This window comes from Agelaius tricolor, unplaced genomic scaffold (genome assembly GCF_023055355.1).
Source record: "Agelaius tricolor isolate 1412-34295 unplaced genomic scaffold, bAgeTri1.0.p SCAF_10, whole genome shotgun sequence".
Lineage (NCBI taxonomy): Eukaryota > Metazoa > Chordata > Aves > Passeriformes > Icteridae > Agelaius > Agelaius tricolor.
Window position 1 is genome coordinate 21471999 of NW_027269270.1, and position 16403 is coordinate 21488401.

Genomic DNA, 16403 nt, shown 5'->3' on the forward strand with positions numbered 1-16403 from the left:
ATAAACACTGCCACACGTGATGAGGGTTCACCAAGTTCATGCAAACACCAGGGAAGGAAAAGAAAAAAGATACTTAACTGGGGAGGCAAGTGTAAAGATTATGTCAGGCACAGGAGCTCTGTTAAACAAGAAAACAAAAAGAAAGTGCCTCTTTTCTTGTTCTAAAGAAAATCACGCTTAGATAATAGGAATTTGCAACAGATTTAAAGGACACAGGCTGTCTTCTTGTGTCATCAGGAGATATTCTTAACACTCCTGTCAATAAAAGTTGTTATCAGTGATCAGTTTTCCTCTCCTGTCTAGATCTGGTGGCCTGGTAGTTCTTTAAATCATATGTCTCAGATTGATCATTATGTTTGTTACTCTGTCACTTCAGGATTGTTTCCAAATGTTGGAGGCTCATTACCAAAAGCTGGCCTGGCACTTTCAGTGTCACTCCAGTGAACTGGCATTTCTTCTCCAGCTTTCCCACGTGAATCTACACCAAGCTCAGCAGAGAGTAGAAATCATCATCCTGCTACAAGGGGCCTGCATGGAAGAAATTTGTGGAGCTGAGTATAGTGCCTAGAGGTTATGAATTGCAGGGTAGAAACCACTAAAGTAATTATTGCTGACTGCTATCCTAGGACAGAAGGGACATGGAAACTAAATACTCAGCCATAGCTGAGGACGTCTCCTCCACCACCACGAATCCTCCTGGCCACACATGTAATAACAAACCATGTTCTTGCTTTGGGCTATCGTGTTGCAGAGATGCCAGTGCAGCATTTTTTAGCAGCACCAAACTATAGAAAATATTGTATTCCAGATAATTTGTTTTCCAAGATAGTATGGCTTTCTTTCACAGAAAAAGCAAATCTTCTGCGCATACCCCCTCTTCTCATATCCCAATGTCCCTCTAACGCCTGCCTCTTTGCTGCCATCCTTTGGCAGCCTCCAGGTAGAAAAAGGGCAGAGAATCACAGACTGCCATCTGTGAAACCTTCAAATATCCCCATCAAAAGCTAAGCACTCAACAAACAAAGCTGTGGTGTCTTACCAAGGGCCCAAAGGGACACCGCAATTTCCTCTGGGCTGAGAGATTAGATGGTTAGAGTGCAGGACTGCAAGCCAGAGGGCTTCCATCCAAGCCCAGCCACTGACTCAAAGTCCATAACCACCTACAGGCCTTTGCCAAATACAGCTGTAAGCAGAAAGTTATATCCATGAGACTGATGAGACACAGTGTCCTCTTGTTTATTGCTGTCCATAATATTGACCTGAACAGACCACACTGGTTACTTGAAACTGGTTGAGATATCCTTGAACAAGGGGCCCTCCCATCACACCCATAGCTGCAAAGACACTCTTGGCTGTTGGCACCCTCTGTTCACCCACAGAAGTCAGCTCCAAGGATGCTGAGAATATTCCAGCCTTTTAGTGATCCTTGCCCTTTCCATGGAGTGAATCTCCTCTGGAAAAAAAAAAAGGGTCATGAGATTATTATGCTGAAATTCCACCTTTTTTTGTATCCTATAGATTCTTGTTTCAATGGAATGTTTATATCCATATGGGGTTAGTTGGATACTCACCATTTGCATTCTCTTTTCCAGATGGATGAGGCTGTGCTGGAATCTCTCATGTGCTAATCAACCCACCTGCAATAATATATAAACACACACTATTTCAAGATCTCGATCTATCATGGTGCTTTCCTTCAGACTCTTACTTTCTTGATAGTTCTTTCCCTTTTCTTTGGTGTCTTAATCTCTCCAAGCCTTTCCCAACAGTTGTTAGACACCGTTGTTAACTCATCTACAAGATGACTGTGCCTTTTGCTCTCCAGACAGATTGAGAAATGGAAATGAAGTGACTATTGCTTTTTGCATCATATTTTTGATAAGGAGATAGAGTGAACTCTAAAATATAGCAGCATGAAAGTCATTTGTCTTTTCAAAAATGCATCAAAATGTCTCCACATCTGTTTACATTCTCCAGTTCTACATCTCATCTCCATAGGGACTGAACAACTCTGTTTGGTCTCACATTGAAGTCTGGATATTTGTTCTGACTCCTTGTGAAGGCTGTACAACCCAAAGCACAGTCCTTTTGGATGCCTCCCTATTCCAGCAAGATCACATTTCACTTTTTTTTTTTTTTTTTTTTTTTTTTGCATTTATTAAGTGCTCTCCATAGTGTGAAGAAGGTTCAGTTGACAGCCCTGGAAATGGAGTTTCTCTGCTTGGATGTAGTAGATGCAATATATATGTATCACCACTCCACCCACTGGAAGTGAGACTTCATCTTGAAACCTCAGCAAAAAGAAGCAAATTAAGTTCACTCTCCATGACCAAAAGTTAGCTCTTCTGCTGTTGCAATACATAAAAGTGGCAGTTTTGAAGAAAAGGCAGATCTGGGCAAGTCTTACTTACCCTCTTTGGATTAGATCACAGAATCATAGAATCATTTCAGTTAGAAAAGACTTTTAGATCCTTGCTAACTTCTGTGCAAAGATCCTTCTACCCCTTTGAGACAGGTGTACCTTGGGTGCTGCCAGCAGGCCTGATGTCATGTAAACTGACCCACTATCAAAAAAACCAAAATGCTGCTGGTGACACCAGGCTCAGAGCCAGATATTGATCTGCTGGGCTCTTCCAGTTTCTTTCCTCATCATTGCCTCCAAGTAGAAGGATCAAGAACACTAGTTGCACTCCTGATCTCTTAACAAGTCATCCCAAGATCCTGAAGTATCTCTATCACCTATTCTACCTCTTCCATTAACAATCAGTCAAAAACTCACATTTCATCAACTTTCCTTGGTTCCAGACAGAAACCCTGTCAGCAATGAATCAGATTTACTTCCAAATTAGTCACCAGCATCAACCTCAGCCCATGCAGTACTTTGAAGATCTGGAAGGCCAACATGAATCCACATTTCTCCTGGTTGCCTTATGCATACTGTTCAGTTCTTAAAATTCCCCAGCTCAGCTGGAATTCACAGCCAAGACAAGACTGCCAGGGTGCACTGGGCACATGGGAGGGCCAGCAGTGAGCCTGGCAGCAACCATGGCCTCAAATAATTTAATTTTTTTTTTTAATAAATAAATTATGAAAGAGGATCAACTGCTGTATAAAGCTTTTTCACATTTTCAGCCATCTCCTTTCATATTTTGCTCCCACATACATTTAAGGAGTCCATGATGAAAATACAAATTGGTGGCGTTATCCTCCTTGAAATCTATCTTCAAAGCTTGCTTCTTTATGACATGGAAGGCAGTCTCAGCACTTGTTAGATCTCTGAAATCCTGATAGTTACATTTCACAGTTCTCACTGCTCAGTATCTCTATACATTTTTTCTGTCCCTTCTCTTTATAAGGGTTATTGTTTTGCTTATGAAGTTTATTGAATAGTCTAATGTTAACTTAGGAAAGAACTTCATGAATGCCAATTTGTATAAATAAACCCATCCATTTTAAACGTAATGCACTTATTCTCTGTCTCACTTTCAAAGACAGAAGATCCATTCTGTGCAAAAGGTAAGGCTGGGAAATGTCTTTTAAGGAATAAGAAAGGCAGATCAGGCTGGGAAACAGCTACAAGTGATTCCCTCTTTCCTGGAAATGGCCTCTAAAAGGCACTAGTGTTACCACTGATGCTACAGTTCAATAAAAGGAGGCCTTTGCCCACATCACTTCTCTTTTTTTTAAGAATTGTGTCTCACACATAAACCGTAGAACAAAATAAAAGCTGAAGGAGGACTCTGAGCTGTCCTCCTCCTGCTGTATAACTTCTGAAATCCATTGGATCTACTTCTCTCTCCCTCCCAGAATCATTGTTTCAGTAATCAGAAAAGAGTGAGGATGGCTGTGTGGTATTTACAGCTGTCAGTGATTTCACAAGCTGTTGTAAACATCCCTGCCACTTAAAGCATGTTGGGAAGCATGTTGAGAATATATACTTTTTATATATATAATATATATTATATATATATATATATAAAGTGTCTTGAGAATATATTGACCGTATACTGTCATGGTCAGTGCCATTTTAATAGAAATGAAATTGTAGTTAAGACCCCATGGCTGACTGTGAGAGATTGGTTTCCATCATAAAAACTGAAATGCTTTATTGATAACATGTTTTATGAGCCTAGCTGTTAGCCTTGGGGGTGTCATCACACTGTAACCTTCCAGCTCTTTCCCTCTGGAATGAATTGAAGGCGGCTGGAGCACTAATTTATTACAAAGACAGGTGCTGCAGCAACAGGAAAGAAGGCAAGACAGCAAGAAAGCAAGGAAGAAAGGAAGAAAGAAAGCACAAACAAAATGGAGAGACTGACAAACTTAACTACAAGACAGTATTTGCCTGGGCTGTAATTTGTTTACATGCCAGATGTCCACATGGTTCAGGCTGACAGCCTTGCAGAGGGTGGGAAGTCCAACACTGCCCAAAGCCAAAAAGAAGAAAATTTAAAAACATAAAACCAAAATTACTTTGCTGTTTATTTCCTTCACCAGTGAAAACTGTGTCCCTCCAGATCATAGCTGACCATCCCATGCACTAACACTTTCCCCTGCAAACATGTGATTGGAGTCCTCTTCTTTAGCCAGACCAGCTGAAAAAATGGATTTTAATGTAGTATGGTGAGGGAATTGTAAAATACACTTCTCTAATTAGTTTATGAGTTTGAGGGTGAAGGACTTGGGTGAAGAAATGTCATGATGTCACTTCTATGATATTTGAACAGGCTTATTTATATTCCTCACCTTAGATCTTTTCCTCTTGCACCCATCTTCCTTTCTTCACCTCTCACTCCCCCCCACCACCTCTGTTTCTTCCTTGCTTCTTGCCAAGTCCATCACATACCCGGGGTCAAACAGACAGTTCTGCAGATGGGTTGATGATACTGCAAAACACTCAGGGTGAGATGTTTCTGTCTGGCCTACAGATGGGAGACTCATAAACACTTGATACACCCAGTCCCCCATTACTGGTTTAACAGCTTTTCTACTGGAAAGCCAAGAGCTTCCCCAGGCAATGCAGGGAGTTGCCATATGTTCAGAATACTAATAATTCCTCTAAAAGCTCATGTGTTTTCAGGCTAACAGAAGAACTGAAATTCTTTTCTTCTTAGTATGTTTGCAGTCGTTGCAAAAGGATCCATCTGGATGGGCTCTTGTGTGGGTATTGGCAGGCCCTGTCAGTTGGATGTGTGTGAGTGTGAATGATGCTTTTTGTCTTAAGTCATAGAGATTGATTGCATTTAAAATATTCTTCATCAGGATCTTCTGTCCCTGATGATACCATGCCACAGCTCACCAGAGACACCACCACTTCATCTGCCTGATTCTGAACACTGTGTTTCTGAGAGGTGCATGTATCCCTGCAAACACCAAGTGGGAAAAAGAGGCCGTTCCATACCTCCAGAGTGCTACTCCATCCTGCACTGAGCAATGGACCTCTTTGAAACCAGAATGCCCTGGAGCAGGACATAATTAGGAGCTTCCTTTTTTTACTGTGAGATTCCAAGTTTGATCTTCAGGCATCCACATCTGTCGGAAAGTCACAGGAGATTCTTCCTGTGTGAGGCCTAAAAGTGTTTGAGTATCCTAGCTGAAGAATCAGTCTTCTTGAATTCCTTTGGCTAACCTGAAATGGAGACGGTAAAACAGTGACCAGGTGCCATGAGGAGCAGTGAACATGATAAAATACTCCTTTACCTGTCCTACTTTTTCATGAAGTGCTAGGAAGAGAACACCCTGCCTCTGTCTGATGGCACCCCAAGGACTGAGGGCTTAAGTGAAGACCACATCAGTCTGCAACAGTGAAGGATTCCAGTCTGCATTTAGTAGGAAAACGCTCATTAGCCTTGCTTGTCTGGCTGAGTTACTGAGAAAAGAAATTGCATTCTTCTTCCTGAATCCCTTTTGTGGTTTGAGATTGACAGAGCATCCTTCTTTCCACACCAGAAATACATAAGTAGTGTTGTTCTGTACCACCTCCTGTCCTAGCTATAGTCATATTTTTTGTATATTATATATGTAAATCCCTAAGGAAACTGTAAAAAGTTCAGCAGACCTTGGTGAAAGCAAACTGGCTTCTCATTGAGACAGAAATGAGGTGTGCTGAGAAAAGAACACCTCTAAAGGGAAATTCAGAGAGTTGTTCCCTGAGTCTTGTGCCAAATTCCCTTGTAACCTCAAGGTCTTGGTGTCCAACAGAGACTACATCACTCTTAGGAAGAGGCTAGAAAACATAACTGAAAGTGCTAAAATGCCATTGTGTACACAGCCTCTCTCCCTGACCTCATAGTTTGAATCACCAGCTCTCAGAAGATGTATAACACAAACAAGAAAGATCTAGAGCTGAAACATGGAAGGATTTCCTCATAGAAAACACTTAGAAAAAAACCCTCTGATTTAGATCACTGTCAAATAAAGTACAAGAAAGGAATATAAAACTATGACTGAAATGTACCTAATGCCCTCATCACACTCCTAGAATGAGGGATTTTCACCTCTTTCTGCAGCACATGTTTAGCTTGAAATATGCAAGCTGCTCTTGTCACATCTTCATGCGAACACCTTGGATTACTCATAAGGTTTAAATTTTGGCACCCTGCCTCAGTAAGTTCCTGAGTCAATTCCCCAGTGTGAAGAACTGCGAGAGGACAGGACTGCCCCGTTCAAGGCAGTGAGGCTCTGTGGAGAGCAAAGCAGCTGTTGTGATATCCAATCTCATCAACTCACTCATCCTACCTTCATTCTTAGAGCCATAGTTAGTTCAAAGTAGAGAGTGTTATTCCTCAGCTGAATTCAATCCCTGTGACATTGGATCCAGTCCATGTATGCTGGGGATGCCTCTCTGTCCTTCCCTCAAGAGCCTTTTAGACAAAGAATAAAGTTCTCTCTAGCTGTGCTACATTAAGCAAACTAACAGCCCTCAGTTGCTCCAGACCCCACAGTGATCCCCATCACTGACATGAACATTTCCAGAGAAAATGAGGGTTTTATTCAGAAGAAACTGATATTTGCTGTAGAACTTATACAAAAGCCATTTGTGGTGAGATATTTGTATATTGAAGCTGCCTTTAAAAATTCTAGTTTCATAAAAGGCTTTGTCATCTCCAAAAAAAATACTGACACATTTACATTAAAACCAGAATTCTTGGAAAACTGTTTCGTCTTCTGTTAGCTGCAAATGAATGAAGAAAAAGTCCACATTGGTAATTCTTTTGTCAACAATACAGCACAAAGGCCTTGGTGTCTTCTGAAGTCTTTTCAAGTACTTACTGTTACTCACATGGTGGAAAACAACTTTTTTATCTTCTTTAATGGAGTACAGAAGAATATTTATGTAATGAATCAGATGGAGAAGGCTGAAAGGGCTCATTCTTATCTACACTGATGTTCATCCCACCAACTTTTGCCATTTGTAAATTAGATGCTTAAATTCAATACCTGTCTAGATTATTCTGTTCATGAAGAAAGGTAGACATTTTCAAGCAGGAATAGCCTCCATCTTTGGGACAGGCTGGGATATTCCTTAGAGGCACACATTTTTCCCCAGTGCCTAAACTGCGATCTATATAGAGTGCTATAGCAAATGCCTAAACACTAGACAGTTTAAATCTAGAGGACATAAACCAAATCTTGAGACTGCCCTCCAATATAACATTAACCAGACCACTCACTGGGTGACCTCCTTCATTTTATCCTGTTTTTTAATCTTCTGGGTCCTTTTCTCTCTGGTAAAGCTGTACCAGACACTTATGGGACAGCCGAGGGATTTTGCCAGCCTATCACTGTGTTGATAGATCTTGCTGTTTCAAGTCACCACAAGAGCAGTCTTCTCCCCTTTCTACATCTGTCCCTTTTCCACTCTGGTTGAGTTCTGGGGACTTTCCCATCCTGTGTCACTTCATCTGGTCACAAAGCCACAACCCTGCCACAGCCTCGTTTGCCAAATATGTTGCATAAGGTTCAACTTTGTGGGTTTCCTCCAGAACAAGAATACAAAGATCTTCTGTGGCAGCAGAAACAATTTTCTCTCTCAGGGTGCACTAGACATGGGCTTTGGCCTCTTTATTTCCAAGTGAAAAGAGAGTTTAAACTTGAGCAGGATCCTGGAACAGGAGAAAGGTGCTCAGAAATGCCTGAAAGTACTAAAAGGAGATTATTTTAGCACTAAGTTCTGAGCTAAGAACCAGGGTATGCCTGGAGAGACTGCCAGCAGTCTCTTCTAGCTGCCACTCCAATAATATCCCAGATGAGGGGCTCCTGACCCTTGCCTGGTGCAGGTCACATTTGCCATCACCCAACACCTAAAATCCCTGCTGTGTCCCCACTGTTCTCCCTGTACCTTTGGCAATCCCAGTGGTGCCTCTGCATGGCAGTGACAGGTCCAATAAATGAGCCAGGGTAACTTACTCATTTGGGTCTTGCTCCACACCTACTGTGAAGCAGGAGGCTCTGGATTAGACACAGCTGTCTGGACAATGGACACATCTAGTCTGGTGGGAGCAAACTACTAAAAAGGTACTGAGGCTGTGCAGTCACAGCATGCCATGTAGCCTGTAGCAGGAAACAGCCTTTAACTGTACACACTTTGCACATGAGGAACCAAGGGAGAGCATTTAGCTCTCATGGTTAGCTGTGTTCCCCCAGTGTGTTTAAGAAACAATGTTTTGTGGACATCTTGGCTTATCACTGAGCAACATTTCTCCCCCTCATTCTGTTAATGGCAGCCAAGAGGGAAATATTCGGTATTCTCCATGAGCAATCATGGCAGTTCCAAGAAGGGCATACTTAAGGTCTGTGGCCTACCCCAGGCATTGTTCAGCTTAAGGCAGCTGCCAATGAGCTAGAAGATTGTATGAGAACACTTGGCAGCTGGGCTGGGTCTGAACACATCTGGCCCAGCAACCTGGAGAAAGTAAGAACAGGATAAGTGAATATGCTGTTTCCCCCATGTTATCCAAACGTGTTATCCTCTGCAAATTTATTAATCTCTAGGGAATTTCTTCTTCATTAACTCATCCAGAGTTCCCTGGAAGCTCATCTCCATCCGTGTCCATCTGACAGATCAACTACATGCCACAGGAGGAACTGCCTACTTTGTCTGATTCTGACATGGCCCTCCCAGCCCCATTTGGTGTGCACCTCACAGGTGCCTTCCTCTGTCCTCCTGCATCCTCATGGATAGCTCTGCATCCCCCTGCACCAGTACCACTCTCATATGGTACCTGTGACCAGTGAGCAGGGGCCTGTGCAGTGAAAGAGTTAAAGTTCAGCTCCTTGTCCATCCTGCTCCAGTGCTCCAGCCCCTCTTTTGCAGAGTTAATACTCCACACATGGTCTGTACCAGACAGGTATTTGAGACAAGATAGCGATCAGCTGACGCATTTGGAAGTCGCAAACTGGCCAGGAGTGCTGTTCCCTGAGCTCCCCTTCAGTGCACCAGGAGGAAAGGCACTGAGCAAACTGGCCAGGAGTGCTGTTCCCTGAGTCCCCTCCAGTGCACCAGGAGGAAAGGCACGGAGCGTGAAGGAAGGAGACGGCTCAGCATGTTGGAGCATGACGTCTGCTCCTGCTTCTCCTTGGCACCACTCAGGAGGAAGTAGGAAAGCTTTCTTCAGGCTTTCCTAAATCAAAAGTGTGTGAATAGCTGAGGCTAGGGAAGAACTTGTCCCCTGCCAACAAATACTTACATACACGATCGTTTCTTCCATCCATATCTCCTCGGGGCAACTGAGTTTCTGGTTGAGCCCAGTGCTGAGTCACTGAGGTATAAATTCAATGAATATAAAAACCTTCCTCTGTGACAGCAATCCAAGAAAGCACAAATGAGCAGAAGAGATGGAAAGAAATAAGAAAGCTAAGAATGTATCAGGGCTGACAGCCCCAGAGAAAGTCCTACAGAAGATATCTCAGCACCCTCTCTCTGCAACAGCTTCCCCAGCAGCTCAGAGCCATCCCTTTCCTGAAATATCCACAAAAACAAATCCAAAACATTAATACATGTTCCAGGGTGGTGCCAAGGAGCCCTCCTACTTATATCAGGAGACTGCAGAGAGCTTTGCACCTGGCAGGATGAGATCTTTCGGGTCTTGGAGGGGAGATCCCACTTTATGGCTGGAGGTGAATGACAGCCATCTGAGCCCTTGTCCCACGCTGTGAAGGGTGGTAGGGCTGCTGTCTGAGCTGCTCTGGCCAATTTTTACAATGGTACCATTATCCATCAGCCATCTGGCAGGCGTAGCCTTTATTTTTTCTGCATCCAGCCCTGTGTTGGCAGATGTTAGGTGGAAAGGAAGGTTGGCAGGGGGAGATTTGACATCTTGTCCCTTCTCCCCTTTGCTAACATTCCTTTGGCTTGTAAGTCTGATAAACCAGTGATGGGAGAAGATTGTTATCAGATAAGTTCTTTGCAAGGGCACAGTTTTTCATTTCTTTTAAGATTTCAATGGCAACATAAAGCACATTTCCCAGGAACCAGGAAGGAAAAGTCTGACTGGAAAAGCAACTAGGGAAAACCCTGGGTTTAGGATTTTTGTTCATTAGTAGGTAAGAATGTCACATCCTCCAAAATATCCTTGAGGGTCACTGATTTTCTTGGTTATTAAAAAACCTCTCACAAGTGTCAAGGGCAATGCAGGGGGTGTAGTGCAGAGGGAGGGTGAAGGTCTTCAACAAGTTACTGTCACACAGGTTTCACAACCAGTGTGCTGACAGGGGCTAACCTGCTCCACAGACTCATTTCCTGGAAGACAAGAGTGCATCCTCCCCAAATATGGCTTGACTGCCTCAGCTGAAGATGCTGTTATTCATTACTTCAAGACCCAAAGCAGGGACTGAGGTCCCATTGTTCTCGGCACTGTATTAGCAGAACGAGGATGAGACGGGCTCTGGTAACCAAACCCAGCAGGAGAGGGGCTCCATCACACCCAGCCCCACCACTGGGTGGTCTCAGCAGAGCTTGTGCTCTTCTGGGGAGACTGGACTTGAGTGGCCCACATTTCTCTGAGTGGCTCAGTACTAAAACTGAAGACAGAAGTAAAAACCAGCAGGCAGAGGAGCTGCCCAAGGCACTTGCCTGCACCACAGAGCAGTGCTCCTCTCCAAACGGGCCCAGTGGCTTCTGCCAAGGGCAGACTCATCGAGAAACTTGTCCAAAGACAGCGTGTCTCACTCTCTGAGCTTAACGTGATGCCTTTTGGTCTCTGCAATTCCCCTAGCACCTCTCAAAGGCGAATGGATTTGATTTTGGCAGCTGTTCAGTGGGCCACATGTTCAGCTGATCTGGATGATGTGATTGTTTTTGGGAGGACTTTCCAGGAACATTAAAATTGCCTGGAGGATGTGTGTAGCTGGCTGGAGCAGGCTGGTCTGAAAGCAGGAACCCATCCAACTGTGACGAGTTACGGTCCCAGGTGCGGTCGGTTGGTCCTATCGCATCTTCAGCAGGGTGTGCCTCCACCTCCAGCCAGGACAGACACCCTGGACACACACGGCCCCTGGGAATGGCAGCTGAAAGGAGACACTCTGGCCCTGCAAGAGCTCTGTGAGTCCTGACTTTGCTCCACATTAACGAGTGAAAGAGAAGGAGCAGGGCTCGGCTTTCAGATGTGGGAAGGAAAGGCAGGCTGTGTCCCTGCTGGGCAAATGTCAGAGAGGTGGCACAGAGCTGCACAACCAGCACTCAAAAGAGCCCAGAGGAACAAAATATGAGGATTTTTTTTTGAGTTAGCTGATGGTGAGGAAAATAAAACATTGCTCTTTGGAGTGAGATGCAGGGCGCTTTTCCAGCAGAAGGATTTTGAGCCTGAACCTCAGCCCAAGGATCTGTCACGAGTAATGGCTGGGTGTCACACTGGCTACCGGCAACCAGAGGCACTGAGACCCCTGATCTGGCAGGAGCACATTCAGATCAGACTCTGCTCCTTGCAGCAGAGACTAAAATGGATAATGCAACATAGAGATTCCACTGTCATATTTATCTGATAACACACCAAAAATAGGTCTCCCTGTCAGGATATCTTTTTGTCCTCAAAAAAATAAAAAGTGGAAAGTACTACACTGGCTTCTCTAGACAGTATGGAAAAACAAATTTTAAAACCTTCACGTTTGACTTGGGAGATTTAAAATGACCAGCAAGTGGAGAATATCTAAGTAAGGACATCTGAGTAAAATGAACACAGTCCCAACCGCCTGATCCTTCATCTCACAGTCAAGTCCTTCCATCTGAAGACTTTTTCTCAGAAAGCTCCCTCCTGTCCATCTCTCAGCACCCACCTACAGAACTGTTCAACTGGCCACCTCACAGGAGAGGCACAGACAGACCTCTCAGTGGAGGGATACTGAGCTCACATGAGGATACCTGTTAGTCTTTAGTAATGCAAACCTTCTCACACAAACACTCAACACTTCCTTGCAGCCTCGTCACATTTCTTCCTTATTTGTAATGGGCTTCAGCAAAACTCATTGTCCATCAAATCCATGTGTCCAAGATCATGTAGTAGGAATCCCAGAGTGTGTGTGTGTGTGTGTGTGTGTGTGTGTGTGTGTGTGTGTGAAAGCAATTGCATTTTGCTGCTGGATGTCTTAGCTAAAATGCAAATTAGCTGTCACTCTTCAGTAAATTATGTGGTACTAGGCTTTGCTCTGCTTCCCTTTTTTCCCTTGTGTTACAAATAAACACGAGGGAAGGATGGCCTCTCCTACACATCTAGAGATGCTGATAGCTCCGTCAGGCAGCAAGATTTGGCTGGGCCTTTCTGTTTATAATAGCTTACAAATCTTGCAGCTTAAAAACTACAAACCACATGAACATGCAGCTTAATCACTCAGCTCCACATGATTAAGGGAACCCACCAAACCTAAGCACAGCAGAGAAATCCAACAGGAAATGGACATCAGGTGGGACACAAAAAGAGAACTGACAGTCTGGGGGGAGCTGACCCCTCTACAGCTAGAAATCTATTCAAAACTGCCTCAGCTAGGATCCATAGCCCATTTCCTCAAAAGTCTTTGCTAGAGAGATGTCAACTCTCATCTTTCTTTGTTATCATGTGCTGGATTTAGCACCCCCAAGTCCAGGGGCACTTGAATCTCAAATACTATGTTCTTCTCTGATGGGTTGCCACAACTGCTACAAAGACTGCTTGCATCTTGCCCTGTGACCTTCTGATGAGTGGAAATAATGTTTTACTACCAGCAATTACAGCAAGAGAAAACGAATTACTCGTCACAAGTTTGAACTACAATAAAGCAGTTGATGCTGGGTCTCTTGAGACAATTAATACAGCTCAGCTTAGAGAACAACATGACTATGAGAGCTCAAAACCAGCTGGAAGACTGCAAACAGACTAGCAAAATGGCAAAGTCAGCAGTTACTACCTTTTCCTGGCTAGTTGTGTATCTCATGCCAAAGAGAGGTGACAACCTGCGGTCACTTTACGGGCTTTAATCACAAACAGTGCTCTCAGCAAGAGAACCCAACATCCCACAGCTTCCCTGCTGCAGTCCCATAAAGCACCAACCCAGCACGGACAGCCTGCCAGCACCCCGGCTGCACTAAGTGGGTGTATCAAAAATCAGCTCCACACTGTTTCTGTGCACAACAGGACATTTGTTCCTAGGTTCAGTCACCTCTATAGCTTGACCCAGCCTTTGAAAAACATGTGAATGTGGTATTATCACTTGGGCTTGAGCACGACCTCAGGCATGAGGGAATCTGACTGCTGGAAGGAAGACCTGGAGCCAGCACCAAAATCAGTGATTGCAAATGGCTGCAATAGGCCAAAACTCCAGAGAGACACTGGAAACAAAAAGTATCAAAATCTCGGGCTGTCTCATGAAAATCAGCCAGCAATTGTTGGGCAAAGCACCATTTTCCAAGGCTGCTGCTCCCTCTCTTTGGCCCTCTGTCTAAGTGTGACTAAGTGCTTGCTGAGGAGCTCTGCTCCTGGGGTCAAAACCTGAGATATAATGCAAGGCAGAAACATAACACACGGCACGACTGTCTACCAGGCACATCTGGATGCAGTGTAAACCTCACCTCTTTGTCATTTATTGCTCCCTCTGGGAAGTTCAGATCTGTGCAACAACAACAAAAACCAAAACAAAATTGTGATTAGTGATGTGGAAATGTTGCTGCAGGTTGAGACCCTGCAAAATGTGGACTGGTTTAGATAAAGCAGGTGAAATGCCCAACTCTCTCCAAAACAGAAGACCTCTTCAAGCATGTTTTCCTTCCTCCAGGGGAAGGAAAAGAGATGCAATGAACTGTGAGACTTTTCTCAATGGAGATTACCCCACCTGCTCCCTCCTGGATAAAACCCTGCAAGTTACTGTCTTCTATAGTTTCAATGGACTTCCCATTCTCCTCTCTCCCATCCTTGTCACCTGTGATGCAACAACTGTGACAGCTCCTCAGGTCTCAGCTTAGCAAATATTACATATCTCCACCAATACACCTTCTAAATTTCCCCACTGTGTCCTTTCCCAGCTGTTTTGCTGGACATGATATCACTCACATGACACTGTCCACTCTCACCCTCCCATAAGCATCCCAAAAGTTTATCCTGCTGTGCTGCCATCACAGTAGGTTTCACAAGAAGCTGACACCAGGCTCTCCTCTCCTCAAGTGGCCCATATCTAGCAGATCATGTATAAGCACAGATGGCTCTGCACTGGCTGCTAATTAGGGATTGTTCCTTTTCATCTGGTCACTGGGGCTTGTCATGGGCAGGGGCTGCCTGACTCCTTCCTCTTTGATTTCAGAGGGTTTTGTAAAAAGTAACCAGGCAGAACTGATGGTGGATGAGGTTTTCAGGAATACCTCAATTTACATGGCCTGCAGGGTGATCTGTAGCGGTGCAAACACACCCATCACTCTTCAAGGATCTTGTCCTATTCACACCAGGCAGCAGGGCTAAGCAGAATGTACAGAAATGTGACCCAAGTCTCCAATCCCCAGGACAAGGATGGAAGTGGATTTAGAGTAGGGATGGCTATGTTCCTCCTACCAACTCACTGGCTCTGTCAAGTCCCTGAGTACAGCAAGTGAATAAGCTCAGCATGTGACACCAGCCAGAGCATAATTAGCCATTTTTATGACCCCCTTCTCAGAGGTACATAACATGCAGGCACCACCCTGCCCTGCTGGGGATGATGTACAGGAAAAGTTCAGCACAGAGCAGCTTATGCCTCCATACAGGCACTTTCTCCATCACTGCCTGCCTGTGGCTGTAGAGCATGGGCCAGAATGGTGCACACAGATCCCTTCTGGATGCCTTTGAACAGCCTTTCCAAGCCACTACAACTTCTGTCTCACTGCTCTGCTTCCCTCCTTCCCCCACTCAGCCTCTGTGGCTGAGCTAGCCTCGGCCACAGAGATGGGGCAAACAGCGGGCAGCAGGAAAACCTGAAGGACACCATCTAAATGGGCAGAATGCCAAGAGCGGACACTGCACTAGAAAAGCTTTCTTGGAAGTGTGGGGAGAGCAAAGAGAGTGCCCCAAAAGCCATCAGTGTCACAGTGATGGAGCAGTGCCTCCCACAGCAGTGGAGATGGGAGGAGGAGATGATTTCAAAGCAACATCACGCTCCAGCTCCACAGGAGGAACAGCTACAGGATGAGCAGTCTCCTCATGCACGTTAACCCTGTAGCAAAGAACAGGATTCACAAACTCCTCAGCACATCTGGTCACACTCTGTAATCTAGCAGGGCTCATCCCAGTCCCCCCATTTCCCTTGAGAACGTGGTCTGCCGGCAGTTTATGGGAGGGCTGAGCTGATGGTGTGATTCTTTCCTTAGCCTTTAAGGGGGAAAATAACCCTCAACTAGGACATCCAACACCTAATAAAAATTACCTTAAAGAAACTTCTGACAATATTCCTTAGACCTTACATTTTAGTTACATGTTTAGTTATTTCTGGTGGCAGGGGTAATTCCTGTGCAAGTGAGGCATTTTCCAATGTGGAAACACCTCTGTGAGGAGAGGAATGAACTGTCTGGTTGCAATATCTCACGCACATATTCCTTAGATGGCCATGACCAAGCCCCTGCCGACTTGGAACAAGTGAGACAAGCAAACAGACCTTTAACTGTGCTGTGGAATAGCATCTCAGCAGGCGAGTGCTCCTTTGCCCTTCCCGTGAGCATCCTGGCATCATCAGCATCCCTGGCATGCAGAAATTCTTCCTCATCAAGAACATGACCGCATTGTTTCAGTGGTTGCACAAATGCAGCAAGGAGATGGTCTCTGCCCCCAGAGAGTCTATAATCATGTGTAAAATGCTGGACAGGGAACACAGTTTGATTGAAAGAGAGTGTGAAGGAATAATAAGATAATACTGTAATATGTCCTTGGCCTGACTCCATTTCCTCAGTGTGTTACTCTCTCAACCCTGATGATGTG

General features: G+C 44.6%; 1 long non-coding RNA gene across 1 annotated transcript in view; it reads right to left on the reverse strand.

The window, feature by feature from the left end:
- Positions 1 to 1219: 1219 nt before the first annotated feature.
- Positions 1220 to 16403, reverse strand: part of LOC139593811 (uncharacterized) — a 31663-nt gene continuing 16479 nt past the window's right edge. Inside the window, exons 2-3 of the long non-coding RNA XR_011680401.1 lie at positions 1572 to 1637; positions 1220 to 1453 (exon numbers count right to left, since the gene is read on the reverse strand). This is a non-coding gene — a long non-coding RNA (uncharacterized lncRNA). The remainder of the gene's footprint in view (positions 1454 to 1571; positions 1638 to 16403) is intronic.